Source organism: Neopelma chrysocephalum, unplaced genomic scaffold (assembly GCF_003984885.1).
Source record: "Neopelma chrysocephalum unplaced genomic scaffold, ASM398488v2 Primary Assembly neopelma1_65b, whole genome shotgun sequence".
Classification (NCBI taxonomy): Eukaryota; Metazoa; Chordata; class Aves; order Passeriformes; family Pipridae; genus Neopelma; species Neopelma chrysocephalum.
In genome coordinates, this window is record NW_020897723.1 from 3829207 (window position 1) to 3846964 (window position 17758).

The 17758-nt window shown below is 54.4% G+C and overlaps 1 protein-coding gene across 3 annotated transcripts in view; it reads left to right on the plus strand.

Moving 5' to 3' along the window:
• USP31 (ubiquitin specific peptidase 31) overlaps positions 1-6582 on the plus strand; it is a 28813-nt gene extending 22231 nt beyond the window's left edge. The window contains exons 17-18 of one of the 3 annotated variants that reach the window (XR_003534320.1): positions 4650-4720; positions 5161-6582. The gene's annotated coding sequence lies outside the window, so the exon portion shown is untranslated. Of the gene's footprint in view, positions 1-2920; positions 4431-4649; positions 4721-5157 lie in introns of those variants that run through there. The other 2 variants (XR_003534319.1, XM_027684046.1) reach the window with 2 other exon arrangements.
• Positions 6583-17758: the final 11176 nt, after the last annotated feature.

Here is a 17758-nt window from a genome sequence, read left to right on the forward strand (position 1 = left end):
GTGTGCTGGGCAGTGTGCTGGTGTGCTGGGCAGTGTGCTGGTGTGCTGGGCAGTGTGCTGGTGTGCTGGGCAGTGTGCTGGGCAGTGTGCTGGTGTGCTGGGCAGTGTGCTGGTGTGCTGGGCAGTGTGCTGGTGTGCTGGGCAGTGTGCTGGGCACGCTTTGTTCTGAGCCAGCTCTGTTCCTGTCGTGCAGTCCGATGGCAGAGCTGCTCCGGGTGTAGCTTGTGGCCAGGCAGTGTGCTCTGTGCTGTCAGTGCAACAAACTGGCCTGTGCCACCTCCTCCCTTGCTGGCCCTGCAGGCAGCCTTGCCCCCAGGTCTGCTGGGCACCTTGCTGCTCTGTGATCACTTCTCTGCTCACCACACATCTGCAGTGAGCCTGGGAGACAAGGGCTGGGGTCAGAGTGTGTGTGAGCCTGAGCTGGGGGTGCCACTGAGCCGGGGTGGGTTGTGAGGGTGAGCCCAGTGTCACCCTTGCCATGTCCCAGTGATGTCCCACTGCATCCTGGCAGTGCCTGCAGCCTGCACGTGCTGGGTGCTGTGCCCTGACACTTCTAACCCCAATGTCACTGTCCCCTCAGTGCAATCCTTCTCCCAGGTGTTTCAGTCTCATTTATTGCAGCGACAAGAAGCAAAGATTGCATTGCTTGCTTCTGAAATGTATGACTTGGATTATTCTTGGATTATTTTCTGTTATATCCAGCAGAGCAGATAAGACTTGCTTCATGTTGTAGTACTTAAATTACTCCCTGAAATGTTGATGTTGAAGTATTTGTTTAAGGTTTTATCTGTATTAAGGTCTTACACTGTCTTGGCTCTTCTCTTGTAACAACTCTTGTAGCAAGAATGTAATTCCGGTGGCTTGTGCTGACTCGGGTTGGGATTTTTTAGTAGACAGAACTAGTTTCTGTGCTTTTTACCATGGACATTTGTGAAAGGTTATTTTTATCAATTGACATTTTCTTTTCATGCCATTGCTCACTGAAGGAGTTTGAACTGGAAGCTGGTGTGTGGGTTTTGAGCTGGTTTTGCTCCTGTGCTGGATGCCTGGGCTGAAGGGAATTTGAAGCCATGTCCAAACTGGCGTTTTCACTGAATGCCAGTTCAATGTTTGTATCTGGGGCAAGAGAATGGTCCTTGGAGCTCCCATTTGGACAGAAGGGGAATGGAGGTCTGGGTGTTCCAGCAGCTGATAAAAGCAGTTGAACCTCTGCAATCCCATGAGATGCAATCATGCTCTCTTTCCCCATAATTCCTGATGGGAATTACTGCCAGCTCCAGCACTATCTGTTCTTTGTATCCTGCCAAACTGGATTTCTCTGTCCCTCTAGAACAGCAGCTCTGGTGCACAGGCTCCTTACGAGTGGGCAGGAGGGGCTGCACTGACAGTGCCCTTGTCTCGGAGGGAGTGGGATGCTGCTCCTCTGGGGTGGGTTTTCTGCTCAGGAGGGCTTGACTTGCCTCAGGCTAAACAGTTTGACTTACAAGGGTGCACTGGAGTGTTCGTGGAATATAAGGCAGGCACTGGGCAAAATGTGTGAGGTGTGTGCCTGTGGTCCCTGGGAAGGGCAGTCCATGTTCCATGGTCTCTTTGTAACAGAGCACTTGGGAATGCAGCCACTTTTCACTCTGCACCTCTGCTTGTTGGTGTCACAGATCTTTGGTAGGAAATAAGCTTCCTTGCATGGGAGGGGGTTGAAGGGTGTGGGTCCAGGAAACACTGTTCACTGTGAGTGTCAATCCAAGCCTTGTTGCTGTTACAAGTCAAGGCTCCATCAGTGGTGTAAGGTAAATGTTTCTGAAACTAAATGTAGGTTATTGCAGGCCCTAATTCAAGGGATTTGGGGAAATGCCACATCAGTCTTCTCTCCTCGCTTTAAACCAGACTTTGCTTGGCCCTTTCAGGTGTAGGAATTCCTGTCCATGTGTATGGTTGTCCAGCTGTCAGCATGTGGCATGGTACCAGGGAACACTCCAGACAGAGATCTGCCAAGTCCTAGATGCCAACACCACAGCCATGCCTGGCTGGGGGTGGTGGGGTCTGGGACACCTGTGCCGAGGACCTGGGAGCAGAGGTGTCCAGGGCAGCCTCACACTGGTGGGAAATGCATGGGAAGAGGGAGGTTCAGCAGTGTCCCTGCTCCCAAACTGCTGGGTGAGCTCTAGGGCAGAACAGAGCAGCGTGTTTGCAGTCGGCTTTGGGTTGGACTCACCTGTGCCAGTGTGTGTGACTTGTGTTTCACCCCACGGCCCCAGTCTGCCACTTGCTCCTGCAATTGGCCCTCTGGGCACAGGAGAGCAGCGCCTTCATTCCAGTGCTCAAGTCCTACTGGAGTCACCTAGAGACTTTTTTTTACCCTTTTTGGGCTGTGTCTTTTGGATAGTGTTTAGTAGTATTCAAGTTACAAGCACATTTTCAATGACGTGTATTAAAGAGGCACCTTTTATTTGTATTAATCACATTTGATAGACAATTTGGTGCCTGCAGTTCTCTGTAACTTGTAAGTGTCTCACTTTGGGTGTATAAATTGTTAACCCTTTCAGACTTATCAAATACGGCTTAATAAAAACCAGATGCTTAGGATAGAAAGCAGCTTAACTGCACTTCTCCCACTGCAAGTGCCCTCATCCGCCGTCGCTGCAGGGGTTTGCTTTCCAAAGCCAAAACTTGAGCATGACTAACCATTTTTCTGGGTGCCAGGCAGCTTGCATGGCCGTGCTGTCCCCGATGCATGTCCCTACTAACTATGCAAAGCCTCCAGCCCAGCCCTGGCCGTGCTCAGCGTTGGAGCCGCTCCGGAGGCTCCGGAGCACCGCTTGGAGTCTGTGCCGCTGCCTCGTGGTGCAGCTGCTGCTGGCACACAGGAGCATGTCCCTGGGTTCCTGCTTCCTTTGCACATCTTTGACTCTTTCCTTTGCAGGATTCTGCATTACTGACAAGGCTGGAGCATAGCGTAAGGTCAGAGGGATCGGAGCGGGGAAACGACAACAACTGATTTCTGTTTTGTGTTGTTTTTTCTTTTCCTAGCAGGGCAGCCCTGGTCAGGGCTCTGTGTGTAGCCTGCCATTCCATGGGATGTAAGGGCACTGCCAGGGTGGGCAGGCAGCTGGGCGGGCACTCACAGAGCTGCTGTCCAGTGTCCCTGCGAGGGGAGCAGCTCCCAGGTGTTGGTGTGCTGCCCACGCTGCTCTCTGGGCTCTGCCTGCCTTCCCAGGAGAGCCCCAGCTGCCCGGGGGGGTGACTGGGCTTCCCCTTTGTGCTCCAGAACCCCGTGGTGGTGGGTTGGAGCCGTGTCCTGTTGGACAGCAGGTCCCACCAGGGTGGCTGTACTGCGAGGCTGGGGCAGCTGGTGAGGGCTTCTTGGTCCTTGGCCCCATGGGCCTGGTGCCCTGCCCTGGGTCAGCCAGCACAGAGGGGATTTGGAAATGACCTTCCAAATAATTGTACTGTTGGTTTGGTTTGTTTTTTCGTTTTGTTTTTTTTTTTTTTGTATCTTTGTCATTTGCATACTAATCCAAAAGAATTTGGCAGTATCTGATGTTACTTGTGGAGGGAACTGAAATTTAGTTTTAATCTGTGGTGAGATGAAAGTCCTACATGTTTTTCTCAACAAAAGCACCATAAAGCAGTTAGGAGCTTTATTTTGTAAAAGAAAAGCACCTGAAGACTTGTACAATGTCTGTTAGGTCTAAAGGCTTAGGGACTCTTCTATTTTTATAAAGGCGATAGCACTCAATTTATCTGCAAATAAGACACAGATTAAAACTAAGTGTAACTGGTCACTCGGCCCTGCAGCACATGGCCTCAGGCTCGTGTGGCATTTGTGAGTGCAATAAACCCCTTTGGAGGTGCTCTATTGCCTTGGGTAGGGTGACACAAGGGAATCCAGGCCACACGTGGTTCCATTATTGTCCCGTGGCCTTCCAGGTATGAATTTGTACAGATTTGCTCACCACCTGTGCCTCACCATTGGTTAAAATTGAATTTTAAGTCCTGTTGCAAATGCAGTTTTTCGTCTGGACACAATGTCAGATTTTACACTGGAATATCTACAGTTCTCAAACTGCATGTCACATCACTGTACCTGGTACAGGGACGTGGGGTTTGCCCACACCTTTGATATTCTCCTCTGTATTTTAATGTTTTTGACCTGTACAGTAATTGGAAAGCAGGCTGTCTTTACTTGGGGTTGAACATTGTACCATAAATTTTAAATTATTTGAGGACAAGTGCATGAGACTGTGTCAATGCCTTTTATTATTTATTTGTATGTTTTATTATTCAAGGTGTATGCACTTTTAATATGCAGAATTTATATTTTTATGTTAAAAATCGTTTTCTTTCAGAAAGAAGAGTTTGAATATGAGGAATTGGAACTAAGTGCAAAAAGGGGAATATGTAATAAAATACAATAAATTTATTACTAGGCATCCTGCCTGAGTGAGCGTTTGTCCAGGCTGCAGGCTCCAGCCTCGCCGTGTTCCGGGCTTTGCTCTGGGCACGGGATGGGGGCACGGCCTTGGAAACCTTCTGGGCTCCTTTGGGGAAGCCCAGGGGCCTGGTTTTGGGCACAGACCCGTGTGCTGGGGCGGGAGAGGCACGGGCTCCTGCCTTCCCCCACGTTGTCCCTGATGCTTCTCTCTCCGCAGACCATGGGCCCTGCGGCACTCGGCCACGGCCCCAGCGCGGCTGCGGGACCTGCACCAGGGCCTCTGTGCTGGTGAGTTGGGGCCAGGAGCCCTGGGGGCAGGGGGATGTGATCTGGCTCCTCTGTGGGGTTTGGGGTTCACACCTGCCCAGGCAGAGGTGGGGGTCTTCTCTGTCTGCCCTGTCGTGCCTCATGTCTGGGCTCAGCCCCCCACATGAAAGGGCTTGGGGGGCCTCCCACCACCGGAGCGGTCCCCTGCCACCCCCAGCCCCATCCCTGCTTGCTCCTGCCACCCACAGCAGGGAGACCAAGCTTCCAGGCAGGAGGGACCTTATGGACCCAAGCCCTGCAGCATTTGGGGCCAGGAGACCCCCAGCCAGACCCCCACACCTCCAGAAGCCCCTCAGGCTGCCCCTGCCCAAAGGCCTGTTCCCTTCTTGCTGTCACCAGACTCTGGAGGCTTGAAGCTCCTCCAGGTCTGTGCTAATTAAACTCTGTTTTTCCTTCAGCAGGGTGTGCAGTGGTGGCTCTGGACCCAGGGGAGCGTGTGGCTGCCAGATGGGAATATGTGGATGGGCTGCTCCTGCCACCTGCCCTGCGAGGATGAGGATGGAGCAAGGCAGGAGGAGGATGGGCTGCTGCTCCCAGCTGCTGAAGGGGAAACTTCTGTCCCTGGTGTGTCATCTGTGGGTGACCCCCTGGGCTGGGAGAGCTGCTCCAGCTGCCATGGCTGCAGGCACCATCCCTGTGGCTGCTGGGCTGCCCAGGCTCAGGCCAAATGGGGTGCAAAATGCTTTAGAGGTCCAGCGTGTCCTCTCGACTGAAGAACGGGGAAGAATGGAAGACAACGTGGTTGGAGCCCTCCGAGGGCATTTCCACTGCAGACTGTGATCCTGCTGCTCCACTGAGCCCTTGGATTGGTGCAGCAGGGGCTGGGTCAAGCTTCTCAAACTCACCTTTCAACACAATTTTTGATTCACGAGGGTTTTTTCCTCACTTCTCCTCCCTCCTCCATGCATGTTTTTGCATGGAGGGGACTGTTGGCACAGGTCAGCAGCATTGTTGGTGCATGCCCCATGCTCCTTCAGTGCTCACCGAGGTGGGAGTTGCCCGTGTATCCCCCTTGGTGCCCAAATCTCCAAATGGGCCGTCCTGATCTCCCCCTGCCTGGCTTTGGTTACAGAAATGCTGAGGGTGTGTTTGCCACCAGCTGTGCTGCATCACCCATTGCCCCCACGGGTCCCTGGGCACACATGGCCCCCGCCAGCCCCTGCCATGCAGCTTTGGTCTGTGTTTCTGTCCATCCTGCTGGGAAAGGCAAGCCAGAGCCAAGGCCCTGGGTGCTGAGCTGAGGAGCTGCTGGCTGTGCTGGGCAGTCACGCACACACCACGTACCAGAGGCATTGCTGCACTTCTTGTGCAGAAATGGGGATGGCAGATGTCGTATTAAATCATGGGGTCATCACTTATTTATAGGTGATTACATTAAAGAGAGATTAATATAGCCAAAGGCTTCGCAGAATTAATGTACTTGTGTTTATTATATTTGCCAACATTTCTCCAATCCAGCTGGGTTTTTCTGGCTGTGGGATTTGACAGAGAGCCTGCTGCTGTTCCCCGGCCTTGCTGGGAGGGAGCAAGAGGCCCATGGAAAACATGTGAGAACTTTGATCTTCGGGAGATTAATTTTATTGCCTCCCTGTTTCTGAGGGTCCGTGGCAGGTGCTTGGTGCACAGTGAGGACAGAGCAGGGCAGGACTCAGTGGGGGTAAAGCTGTGTCTGGAGGGGAGCCCAGGGCTGGGGCTCCCAGATGTCACTCCTGGGCTGGGATTATGCTGTGCTAAATTGGGATTAGATTACTGCAGATCTGGGCACGGATTTCTGACACCCTGGGGGAGAAGGGGGTGTCCCTGGGCACCACTGGTGGGGGTGTGCCAGGCGTTCCCTTGGCCCCTGTGCCCCAGGCTGCCAGCTCAGGGGGCATCAGTGGAGCCCCTCCGCCAATGGATGAACCAGAGGAGCCAAGAACACCCCAGGTTTGGCTGGAGGAGCAGAACCATGTGGGAATGGTCACTGGTTGTGCCAACCCAGGCCGAGGGTGCAGTGGAGGGTGGTGGGAGTCACTGCAGCTGCCTGGATGGATATTTATTAACAGCTGCCCCTGAGAGCCAGAACAAAACCCAATCTTTGGGAGACCATCAATAAATTGTAACACATTAGGCACTGTCACCCCTACCCCTGGACTCTTAAATTTTGCTCTAATTGGAGTATTGCTTTTCCTTCCTCAGCACTTTTTCCCCTCGGCTGGGTATCGATCCTGGCTCTGTGGGGATCTGACCAACTGTTGGCAATTTATGGGAACATAAAACTGGTCTGTCGTAGAGCAAAAACCCAGCTTTTAATAAGAAATGCTGACACCAGCCTCTGGCTGATTCCCAGGTATATTTACCAGTTTACAGTGGGTACCCAGGTGTGGGGCTCAGGGTGTGATGGGGGGAAGGGGACCATTAAAAGTCCCTCAGGCTGGGCCATATTGTGGGCAGGGGTGGCCTGAGTGGCTTCTGAAGGTGTGGGGGTCTCTTTTCTGGTCTCCTGTACCCTGTCCCGTGGTGGATGAGGGTCTGGCTGGTGGCCAGTGGGCAAGGCTGGCACTGGGGTTGGCAGGGGACTGCTGTGATGGAGGGCTCTGGTACTGGGCATCCCCCCAGCCCTTTCACATGTCCTTGCTCCAGCTCCCCCAGCCCCTTTGCTGCACTCCTCTGGTGATGGGTGTTGTGGCTTTGCAGGCCAAGGCTGGTTGTGGATTCCTGGACCTGTGGGTCATTGTCCTGCTCGTGTGTCCCTGCAGGTTTGGGATGTGGGGCTCCCGGGGAGCAGGTCCCTGGAGCAGGTGGCCCCTGTCCCTGTGCCAGCCCAGCCCCCCCTGCTCCCCCTGGGCTGGATGTGCTGTCTCTGTCACGCAGTGCCAGGGGTGTTGTGTTGGGTGTCTCGGTGCTGTAACAGCTGCTCTCCCTGCTGTTTGCTACCATCTAATTCTGGTTTTATTGAAATGAGCCTAAATTGTCTGGGAATCCATCAGCTCAGTGCCTCCCTGTGGCTCACACTCGGTGTGGATGTGAGCACCCCGCAGTCGGCAGCGCCTGTGCTCCCGTTTTTAATCTCGCAGAACTGGCTCCTTGGAGAAGGGGTGTGTTTCCTAATGGCCCTAACTAGTTCCCAGAGCTGGGATCAGACTGTCTCGGCAGTGGTAAGAGGGGCCAGGAGGGTTCCAGCGCTGCTGCACAGCTCTGTGTTCCAGGCTGTAAATAACTCCGTGTCTCTGGCGCTGCCCGGCTCCGCCGAGAATCCATTTGCTCCTTTAACAGGCAGACTGTGCACGTTGCAAAGCAATTCCTGGAGCCCCTGTGACAGTCTTTAAGCGTTTTAATACTTGGCGAATGATTTATCGTGGGTAACAAGCAGATGATAGACTGCACTTCAAGGTATGGATTATCTATTAGAATCCACGTTGAAGGTGTTTGTGCTGACAGGCTCCTGCCAAGCGAGGGAAATACCTCCAATCCTTGTGTTACGGGAGGAATCAGCAGCTCCTGCCACAGCTGGCAGATAACCCTCTGTTCTGTTTGCTCTTTGGTGACAGGCAGCACCGACCCTGCCCCTGCACGGCCGCTGGATCCATGAACCAGGGCTCCTGTCGTGCCTGCTTAGGGGGGACCTGGTGCTGGTTCCCCCTGGCACTGGGTGGGTACTTGGGCTGTGACATCTCCTCTCCAGAGTCCCCCTTGTCAGGGAGGGAGTGGAGCAGCTTCTTCACTGATTTGTGGAGTGATTTGTGTGGTGGGGCTGGTCGTGCTGGCCGTGCTGTGGGACCTACTGTGCTCCCCACCCCGCACATCCTGCTGTGCTCAGCGGGCCCAAGGGAGGTGCTGATGCAGGACACGAAGCTCTTGGCACTTCTCAGTGCCGGCTCTGACCCTCCTTCACACCTTTTGCAATTGGTGCTGCCTGTCCCAGCATGGCACAGCCAATCTCTGGGGCCAAGTGGGACCCTGTGGGCTCAGGGTGATGGGGACAGTGTCCCATGGGGACCCATCGCTCTGTTGTGGGGTGGGTGCTGCCGTGTTGCTGTGCTGGCTTCATTGCAGCTAGATTAATGCTGGTTATTGGGATTTTTTTCACCTGAGTGTTTCAGCTTCTGAAACCAGCTTCAGCCTGGATTTATTACCTGGCAAATAAATACAAGTGCAGGTTTATTTTGCCTCCTTGTTCATCGGAAAGGAATGAAAATGTAAGCAAAATATTAAAAATAAAATAGACTCAGTTTTACTTTAATTGACCTTTGATTTTTAACTTAATACCTTCCCATGTTGCTGCTTCAACCTTTAATTTCTCTCAGTGAAGTGGCTGTGTTCAATGATTCATTCTGTCCTGAGGCAAAGCACACACTGTAATTGGTTTTTAACTTCCTGGAATGTCAAAGCCAGGATTGAAATTTTACGTATCACACCAGCAATTCAATACTGGCTTTAATAATAATGTTGCAGAAAGGGAGGCAGATTTACAGCTGTAGAAAAATGTAATCAAATTTTGAGCCCGAATGCAGTAAGTCCAAATGCTAGTTTTCATTTAGAAGCTTGTTAGATAGATGTGGCATCACCTGAGTAGTTCCCAGCTCGTTTCTGCTGCTCTCTGCCACAACTGGGGGAGCCAGGGGAGGTGGGAGGGCTGGGAAAATGGGGGGAACTGGGGAACCTGGAAGGGCCAGGGAGGCTGCAGGGCCACTGCTGACGGCGCTGCCCTGGGCTGGGCAAGGGGCAGCCCGGGGTGCAGGATGCTCTGGGGTACTGGGTGCCCCTCGTCAGCCCCTGGGACAAGCTGATGGGAAGCAGGTGGGCAGGAGCCCCTCACGATGGCATCGGCCCAAGGGTCCACCCTGGAGGAGCTGCTCTGCCTTCCAGGGGGCTGTGGCGGGAGACACCCCCCAAACACTGCAAATGCCAAACAAGTAATCGATTTTGGCCAATTAACGTCTGATAAAAACTAATAACCCTGCTCTCCCTTTCTTGTTATTGAATGACCTCCAGCGATCCATTAGTTTAACAAATGATATGCAAGTGTTCAACATTGCTAATGGCTCTGGATTAAACCCGCTGACACCCAATTCATCAGCGTGCCCAGCGCCACAGTGCCCGTCGTGCCGCGCTCTCCATCACTGCTGCATTCCCGCCGCACCCCTTGGCACGTCCCTGGCACCCCTGCATGGAGCCTGGCGCTGTGCCCCTGCCTCCCCTCTGTGCTCTGGACAGAGCCACAGGTGCTGGGAGGGACCTGCAGCCCCGTGGTGCCTGGTCCCAGTGCCACGTGCCCGTTGGCAGCAGCTCTGTGCATACCCTGCTCCAGTGCCCACCCTGCTGCCCGTGGCACCGCGCTCCCTGCTCTCTGCCGGGCTGGCCTAAAAAGCTAACTAAGCTGAAATTATTTTCTTTCCTTGGAAAAGCCTTTAAATAATGTATCGCCCTCACTTGCTGTCTCTAAGTCTTTTAAAAATCCAGGGGCCTTTTCCTCCTCGCTTGCCTATTGCATCTGTTTGTTGCAGGGCGTGAATTGCCCTTGGGAGAGTCATTGGAAAGTCCTTCTCAAAGCCACTGCCCTGGCCAAGGGGGTGACTGTAGCTGTGCCCACCAAGTTCATCCCCTGTGAGGAGCAGAAGCCCAGGCTGAAATCCATCCCCAGGTGCTCCAGAGGAGCCATTTCCCACCCACCGATGGCAGCCGGGTGCCTGTGATCCTGGCTGGCCCCACAGCTCCTGTCCTGCCTTTGGATGGCAGCGAATTGCAATGAAATTGGAACCACTGAAAACAGGCCCTGAAACCGCCTCCGGAGAGCCCTGCCTCCTGGGAATGGTGATACAGAGGCGCTGGAGCAAGGATAATTAAATTAGGGGGACTGTCAGCACAGCAAAGATGTCCTGTCTGGAGCGGTGAGGGAAACGTTTTCCTTTCTGTGCCAGCATTGGATGGATCCTCATGTACTCTGTGAGATTTGAAATATTATGACCAAAACTTGCCCAGCGTTTCCCAGGCTATCAGGGCTCTCCTGAGCTCCTGGAGCAGAAGGCTTTGGAATGGTGGTGGCTGTTTACAGGGGCTGAGGGGAGAAGCTCCCAACCCAGTTTGCAGCAAGAAAAGCTGAACAGCCCCAAAGACGCTGGGGAGAAGGATGAGAAGGGCTCTGCTGTCTTGCAGGTTCCCGTCCACCAGTGCCCTGTTACCCTGGCATGTGCCCGGCAGCTCCGGCTGCCCGCTGGGAAGAGCTCCCTGCGCTCAGGGGCCGGTCCTGCCACCAGCTGCCAGTGGGACCGCTCCCACCCCGGCTTCGGGACCGCTCCCACCCCGGCTTCGGGACCGCTCCCACCCCGGCTCCGGGACCGCTCCAAGCCCGGCTCCGGGACCGCTCCAACCCCGGCTCTGGGACCGCTCCAAGCCCGGCTCCGGGACCGCTCCCACCCCGGCTCCGGGACCGCTCCCACCCCGGCTCCATCCCCGCTCCCTCCTGCAGAGTTCGGCAGCAGCCCCAGGCTACTTGGTGCTGTCACAGGGCCGGCTGAGCCGGGTGTTGCAGCCCCAGGGCCGGTCCCTATTGATTGCGATGGTTTCTAATGGTCTTTTTCATACAATAAGAGGCTTTTGTGGGAAGAACTTAATCCAGTCCTATCGCCGGGTGAAATTGCACTGCTCACTGCTCAGATTTCCAGGATGTGAGCTACTTTAATAACAGAGGGAGTTTTTTCTAATACATTTAATGCTCCCATATTTTTATGGCTTGACAGGTCCTGACTGTGCCGTTGCAGCACTGGGAGTGCGGGAGGCTTGGGCTCTGCTGGGAGTGAGGGAGCTGTGCTGGCACATCGTGGCTTATGGGCACCTTGGCCGTGTGATTGCCACTGTCACCAGCTGCAATGCCAAGCCCCACCACAGCCGCCACCACAGGTCACTGAGGTGATGACGAGGCTGGTGCTGGAGATGACAGAGCTGTGCAGGGAATGGCAACTTGGTGTTCCCCAGAGGCATTTTTTCTGTCTTTCCTGTCCCTGGCAGTGCTGGTCCTGCTGCTGGGCAGTTGGGTCAGGGCCAGGGGGCAGAGCCCCGTGCCAGGCAGAGGTGACAGGGACCACGGACACCTCTTGGGGCAGGGATTGCAGGGCAGGGCCAGGTCCTGGGTGCTGCAGGATGTGCTCTCCTGCAGGGCAGGCAGTGCATGCTCAGGGCAGGCAGGGCATGCTGCTGTGGTGATGGAGATGTGTTGACCTGTGTTGCAGGGACACTCACCCTGCCATGCACACGGGCATGTGCCCAGCACTCTGCCAGCTGCAGGTGCAGCAGCCGGGCCCATCTCTCTCCTTGCAGCCGAGAGCAGAGCTCAGGGGTTTTGTCTGTGCAGTGGGGATTGGAGATGTGCTTCTGCCTTTGAACAATGTGTGCAGAGATATCTAATGGATTGTGAGAGCCAGGATCAAAGGTTAGAAAATTTCTCTGTGCAACTTATGTAAATGAAGACTAATGAGGTTTTCATGATTACCTTTAATTAACTTTTCCACAACTAGTGGTAGTTTGTGTGGCACAAGCTGGGACGGGTGGCACACACAGGTACACGCACAGCCGAGCACCTTCATTAAAAAGTTTTTAAAAATGAATCTGCAGTATGCAAATTACCTATTAAATGCTCAAGAAGAAGATTTTAAGTGGGGAAAAAAAGGCACAAGAAAAGCAGCAGCTCTGCAAGTCCTGTGATGTGGGCTGTGCTGTGCAGAGCAGCAGAGTGGGCTGTGCCCTGTGAGCCAGTCGTGCCACGGGGGACAGGCAGGTCCGGGGTGGCCCCGTGCAGGCAGCTGTGCCCAGTGCCTGGTGCAGGACACCCCTCCAGGCAGGATCCTCTGGTCCCAAGGGATTTCCAGGGAATGCTCCATCAGCTGTGGCTGCAGGTGCAGGGTGTCCCCTCCTCCCCTTGCCCCTCTCACTCGGACAGCGTCACCTCCTGCTCTGCTCGTGCTGGGCAGTGGCTGGTGAGGGTGAAGGGAAATGTGCCAGTGCAGGTGGGAGCTGGGGAGGGTGAGCTGTGCGGGTGCTGGGCAGTGTGAGCTCAGTGCCAGGTGCTGCCACGGGGTCCTGGGCAGCCTGGCCATGAGAGACGGGTTTAAACCAGAGTCAGAAGCAGCTCCTCTTGGAGCTTTCCTCCTGATTCTGAAGAGCTGGAACATGGCATCAGGCAGGAGGAAAACATGTATGAAAAGACAGCAGAGTGAATGAGTGAGATGGCTCAGACAACTGTATCCAATTAGCCTGACATTAATCCTGGGCAAACAGGTGGAAAAACCACTGCAACATTTAATTAATGGGAGAATTAGAGCCTGGGAATATAAATTTGTGCCTGTCAGTGTGGTTGAGCAGAAGTAGGTCCTGTCAAACTGACCTGATTTCATCCTCTGATGTTTGGTGGTGGCACAGAAATAACAGCCTCTGGCCTGTGTTTCCCTCAGTTCTGTGATGCCCTGGGGAAAGGGTGATAAAAGTGGATTAGAAAGTGGGGCTGAGGAACCGGGAGGGAATGCTACCACCGTTGTTTCCCAGCCAGGGGGTGGTGATGGCACCTTCCCAGGTCCTGCTCCGGCCGTGGGAGCGCCGGTGCTGCAGCGTGGGGGGAGTGGGCACTCAGTGCTCGGGCAGTGTGAGTGCAGGAGAGACACGAGTGCTGATCCTGCTGCTCCAGGGCAGTGGTTGCCCGGCTGACACGGCAGCAAGCAGTGCCCTCCCAGCAGTAACCACTGGCTCTCCAGGGAAACTGCACGTGTGCAGAAAATGTCAAGTTCGCTTTATTTACCCAAACTATTATGTGAAGATAATTCTGAGTGTAGCAAAAGGAGTGAAAACTGTGCCTAAATCTCTGGTGCCCTGGCAGGAGCAGCCATGGTGTCCACATCCACAGCTGCATGTCACTGCTGGAACAACCCTCTGCCCTGTGCCAGAGCACCCGCTGCTGCTGCCGGGCTGGAGGTCGCTGCCTGTCCCAGCTGCCTGGGAAGATGATGGGCAGTCGGGCTGCAGGAGTCGCTCAGCTCCAGCACCGAGAGCAACTTTTCCAATTTCCCCCTAGAAATTGTTTCTGTCAATATTTTAATTTCATTTGGGCTGAGCAGACGGAGCAGAGGCAGCGCATCCTGAGCAGATCATTTGTCTCCCAGTCTGGATCTCATCAGGGTCCCAGCGTGTGGAGGATGCCAGCAGCTCCTCACGGATGGAACCAGGGAGCCAGCTGGGAGGATGGCCAGAGCAGGAGAGGACTGAGTCCTGCTGCCCCTCACACCTCATGCCCTGCTGCAGGGCCAGGCTCCGGGGCAGGGTGCACGGGCAGGCACCCACTGGTCCCTCCTGTGGGGCCCCTGAACTCCTTCAGTGCTGCAGAAGCACCACCAAGGCCAGAGCCCAGCTCAGCAAAGCCCCACGTGGCAGAAGGTGCCATGGGCTGGAGCATCGTGTGGCCGGGCAGAGCAGGAGCCCCTTGTGCCTCCTCTGCTCTCCAAGGTGGCTCCGGGGCCATCCCTTCAGTGAGGTGTGTTTGTCTGGGGAGAGGAACAAGGTCTAACCAGATGGCAGGGCTAATAAATTGCTCAGGAAAGGCAAACTAGTACATGCAGCCCATGTCTCCTCCGCGTCTCCATTGCAAAGTGCCAAAAGAAATCGGTCTCAGGAATTATTTCAGAGAGGGTAATTTCTGTTTCCCAGTTGCTGTCATACATTAGAAATATCTGAAATGCCTCTGGTTGGTTTCCAGCGGTGAGGAGCAGCCAGGGGCTGCCATGGATGAGAAGCACTAAAAGAAAATAAATTAGCCTCTTGCACTCAGCCCTTCTCACCACCAAACCACGGATGACGAGCGGCTGCTGCTTAAGTAACGGCCAGAATAATGAGCAGAACAAGATCTGCAAGGGAATATTAACTCAAAGAAACGTTTTCTCTCCCTTTTGAAGTTTTCCCCAGCAGCCCCTGTCCTGGTGTGCGGGTGAGCCAAGTCCCATGGGAGCTGGCAGGGACGGGTGCTGGGTGTCAGTGTGACTGTCCTGCAGCATCCTCTGCCCCGTGCCACCCATGCCAAAGCTCTCCCCTTCCCTTCCCATCACAGTCTGCCTTCTCCTGGCTTAGCCAGGTGCAAACCACCTCTGCTTCCCACAGCCCCCCAGACCAGTCCCCTGCAGTCAGGGGAACCAACACATGGGCACTGGTTGCTGCAGTGCAGCACCACTCACACTCCCACACAGCCCAGCCCTGCAGCCAGGGAAGAGCTTGAGGAGATGGGAAAAGGCCACACTGGACTCTGAGCCAAGCTGTGTGTTTGCAGGCAGGCTGGCCCACGCTAATTTGAGTAGCTGGAGAAGCCAGAGCTTGTTTAGTGGCCATGTGTGAGCTCCCACAGCCTGGCACGGGGGTGAGGGGAGCACCAAGGTCCCCTGTGGAAGCTCCATGGGCACCATGAGCCCACCTGTCCCCTGGGCTTGTCCTGCTGGTATTCCCAAAGCCAAATGGGTGTGTTTGTCCAGTTCCTTACAGAAATGACCCACTTCTGAGCCCTGCTGTGTTGAAACAAGCATTTTCAGGAAGCTCATCCCTCTGAAGATGTAAACCAGCAGCACTCCTGAATTTCAATTCCTTTATCTTCTCTGACTGGCTGAGTCATCCAGGGAGCATTCCCTTGATGTATGGCTCTGTGTGTATACATTATCCGGGGCTGCAGTTTGGAGAAGTGCCTTGTTTCCCAGCAGTGATTAATGATGATAATCTTCCCTCCCATTGAGCCTGGAAGGTACCTGTTGCAGTGCTGCGATTCCCAGAGGATGCATGTGCACTTAATGTGTCACCACCAGGAAAACGAGGTGTCCTTCTGCTGAAAAAGACACGAAACAAACCTAAATGGGACTGTAAGTTTTCTTTGTCTTGTTTCCCTAAAACACCTCTTTCCATCCATCCCACATATGTGAGCAACAGGAAAGAATCCGTTTCACTGTGCTCTCCCCAGGGGAAACACCAGGCTGTCTCCACCTTAAACTTCCCTGTGGATGTGATGGAGCAGTTGGTGCTGTTGGGGCTGTGCTCCCACGTCCACAGTGCTGGCAGTGCCACCGGGAGGGGGACAGCCACTGCCTCACCTGGCAGGTGCAGAACATCCTGTCCTGGATGGTGACAATTGCTGCAGGGGCCTCGGGGACTGGTGTCACAGTGCTTGGCTGCTCCGAGGGAAAGAACCACCCTGGCAGCCCCTCTGGCATCGTGTTGCTCCTGCAGGGCTGTGGGGCCACAGGCAGGACGATCCCTCAGTGGCTGCCCTGGCTGAGCTGCTGTGAGCAGCAGGGTGGCTGTTGTGTTAATAATTTGGGCTTGCACTCCTGCCAGGTCTTCCCCATCTGGCTTCCTTGGATTGATGTCAATATGAGATCTTCTTGCTCCTCATCCTTCAGGGTCAATGCAGTGTTGAGGGATCTGCCACAGCTGCCTCGGCTCGTTGTGGGCTCACTGTGTGCCTGTGAGCACACAGAGGCTGTGGGGAGCACAGAGCCCGTGGAGAGCAGACAGAGCCCATGCAGAGTGCCCAGAGCCCATGGAAAACGTGCTGTCTGGCCCCACAGAGCACTCAGGGTCTCTAGGATGGGCTCATCGGGGCCAGGCTGGTGTGCCCAATGCACAGGGAGAATCCTGCCATGCTGTGGGAGTGAGACCACGGCATGTCCAGCAGGTGCAGGTCTGCTGGTCCCAGGGAGGCAGCTCTTGGCAGAGGCAGCCCTTGGCAGAGGCAGCCCTTGGCAGAGTCTCTGCCTTGGCAGGCTGTGGGCGCAGGAGCAAGGGCTTTAAAGTGCTTGTGTTGCTCTGGGAGAGGCAGCGCTGGGACAGTGACAGGCAATGATTTGTGGGGGAAAAGGGAAATGACAATATTCTCCATCAACATTATTACAGCTCTGTCCCTCAGGGTGGACAGCACGAGAGCCTCGAGGGAGGTTTTCATTTGCTTTTTCTCTTCACGAGGAGAGTTAATTGCACTTAGTGCAGCTCAGGCCACCAACTGCCCATGCACCAAGGCACTGGGGCACCAAGCCCCCAGTGTGCCAGAGCAAGCACATGGCAGAGCTGAGGAGATGGTCCCCAGCTGGGGCCAGGGCTGGTGGTGGGTGAGGAGCCCCCCTGCTCTGCTCTGTCCTGCAGAGACACAGCACATCTGAACGAGCTTGTCAAATGAAATTTTCTGTCTGGTTAGAAATGGATTTTCAAGCTCCTCGCTCACATGTAAACATTTTTAGTGGTCCCCAGCCAAATCAGAGCCAGCGAGAACAAACATCAGCCTGAGAAGACCCAGTCCCTGCAGGGAAATCACCGGCCACAGAAGGAAACCAAATGCACAATGGCTTCGAAAGGCATCCATTAAAGTGTGTGCTGAAGTGATTCATGGTGCTGGTAGTTGGACTTTAATTAGATCTTAATCACGTAATTTTATCTTTGTTTTAAAGATGAGAGCTTAATGACTGCGTTGGTCTCATAACTGTGCCATGACTAAACACAGCACTGTCACATGGCAGCTCTGAAGCAGGCAGAGATGGGGCCCAGGGCATCGGCCTCTTTGGATATTTTAAATAAAATTTGTGTATTTTAATTAAATAAATTTATTTAAAACACGCAAATTCATCAGGACCAGCCAGCACTCAGATAAGGTGGAAAGGGCAGGGGCACGGAGCCAGGTGTGAGCCTGGGCACTTGGCCCCCCAGCAGCCACCAACACCACATGCCAACCACAGTATGTGACAAGGAGAGATGGATCACAGGCTTCCAATTCAGCTGGCAGGTTGGATCCCTCACATGATTAGCAGCAGAGTAATTAATCTCAGTCATTCCAAAGCACTTTCCCTCTTGTGTCACCATTTCTGGCCTCCACGCGGAGCTGCCGTGCCCTGGTGGGGATGGACATGGGGATGGACACAGGGATGGACACGGGGATGGACACAGGGATGGACACAGGGATGGACACGGGGATGGACACAGGGATGGACACGGGGATGGACACAGGGATGGACA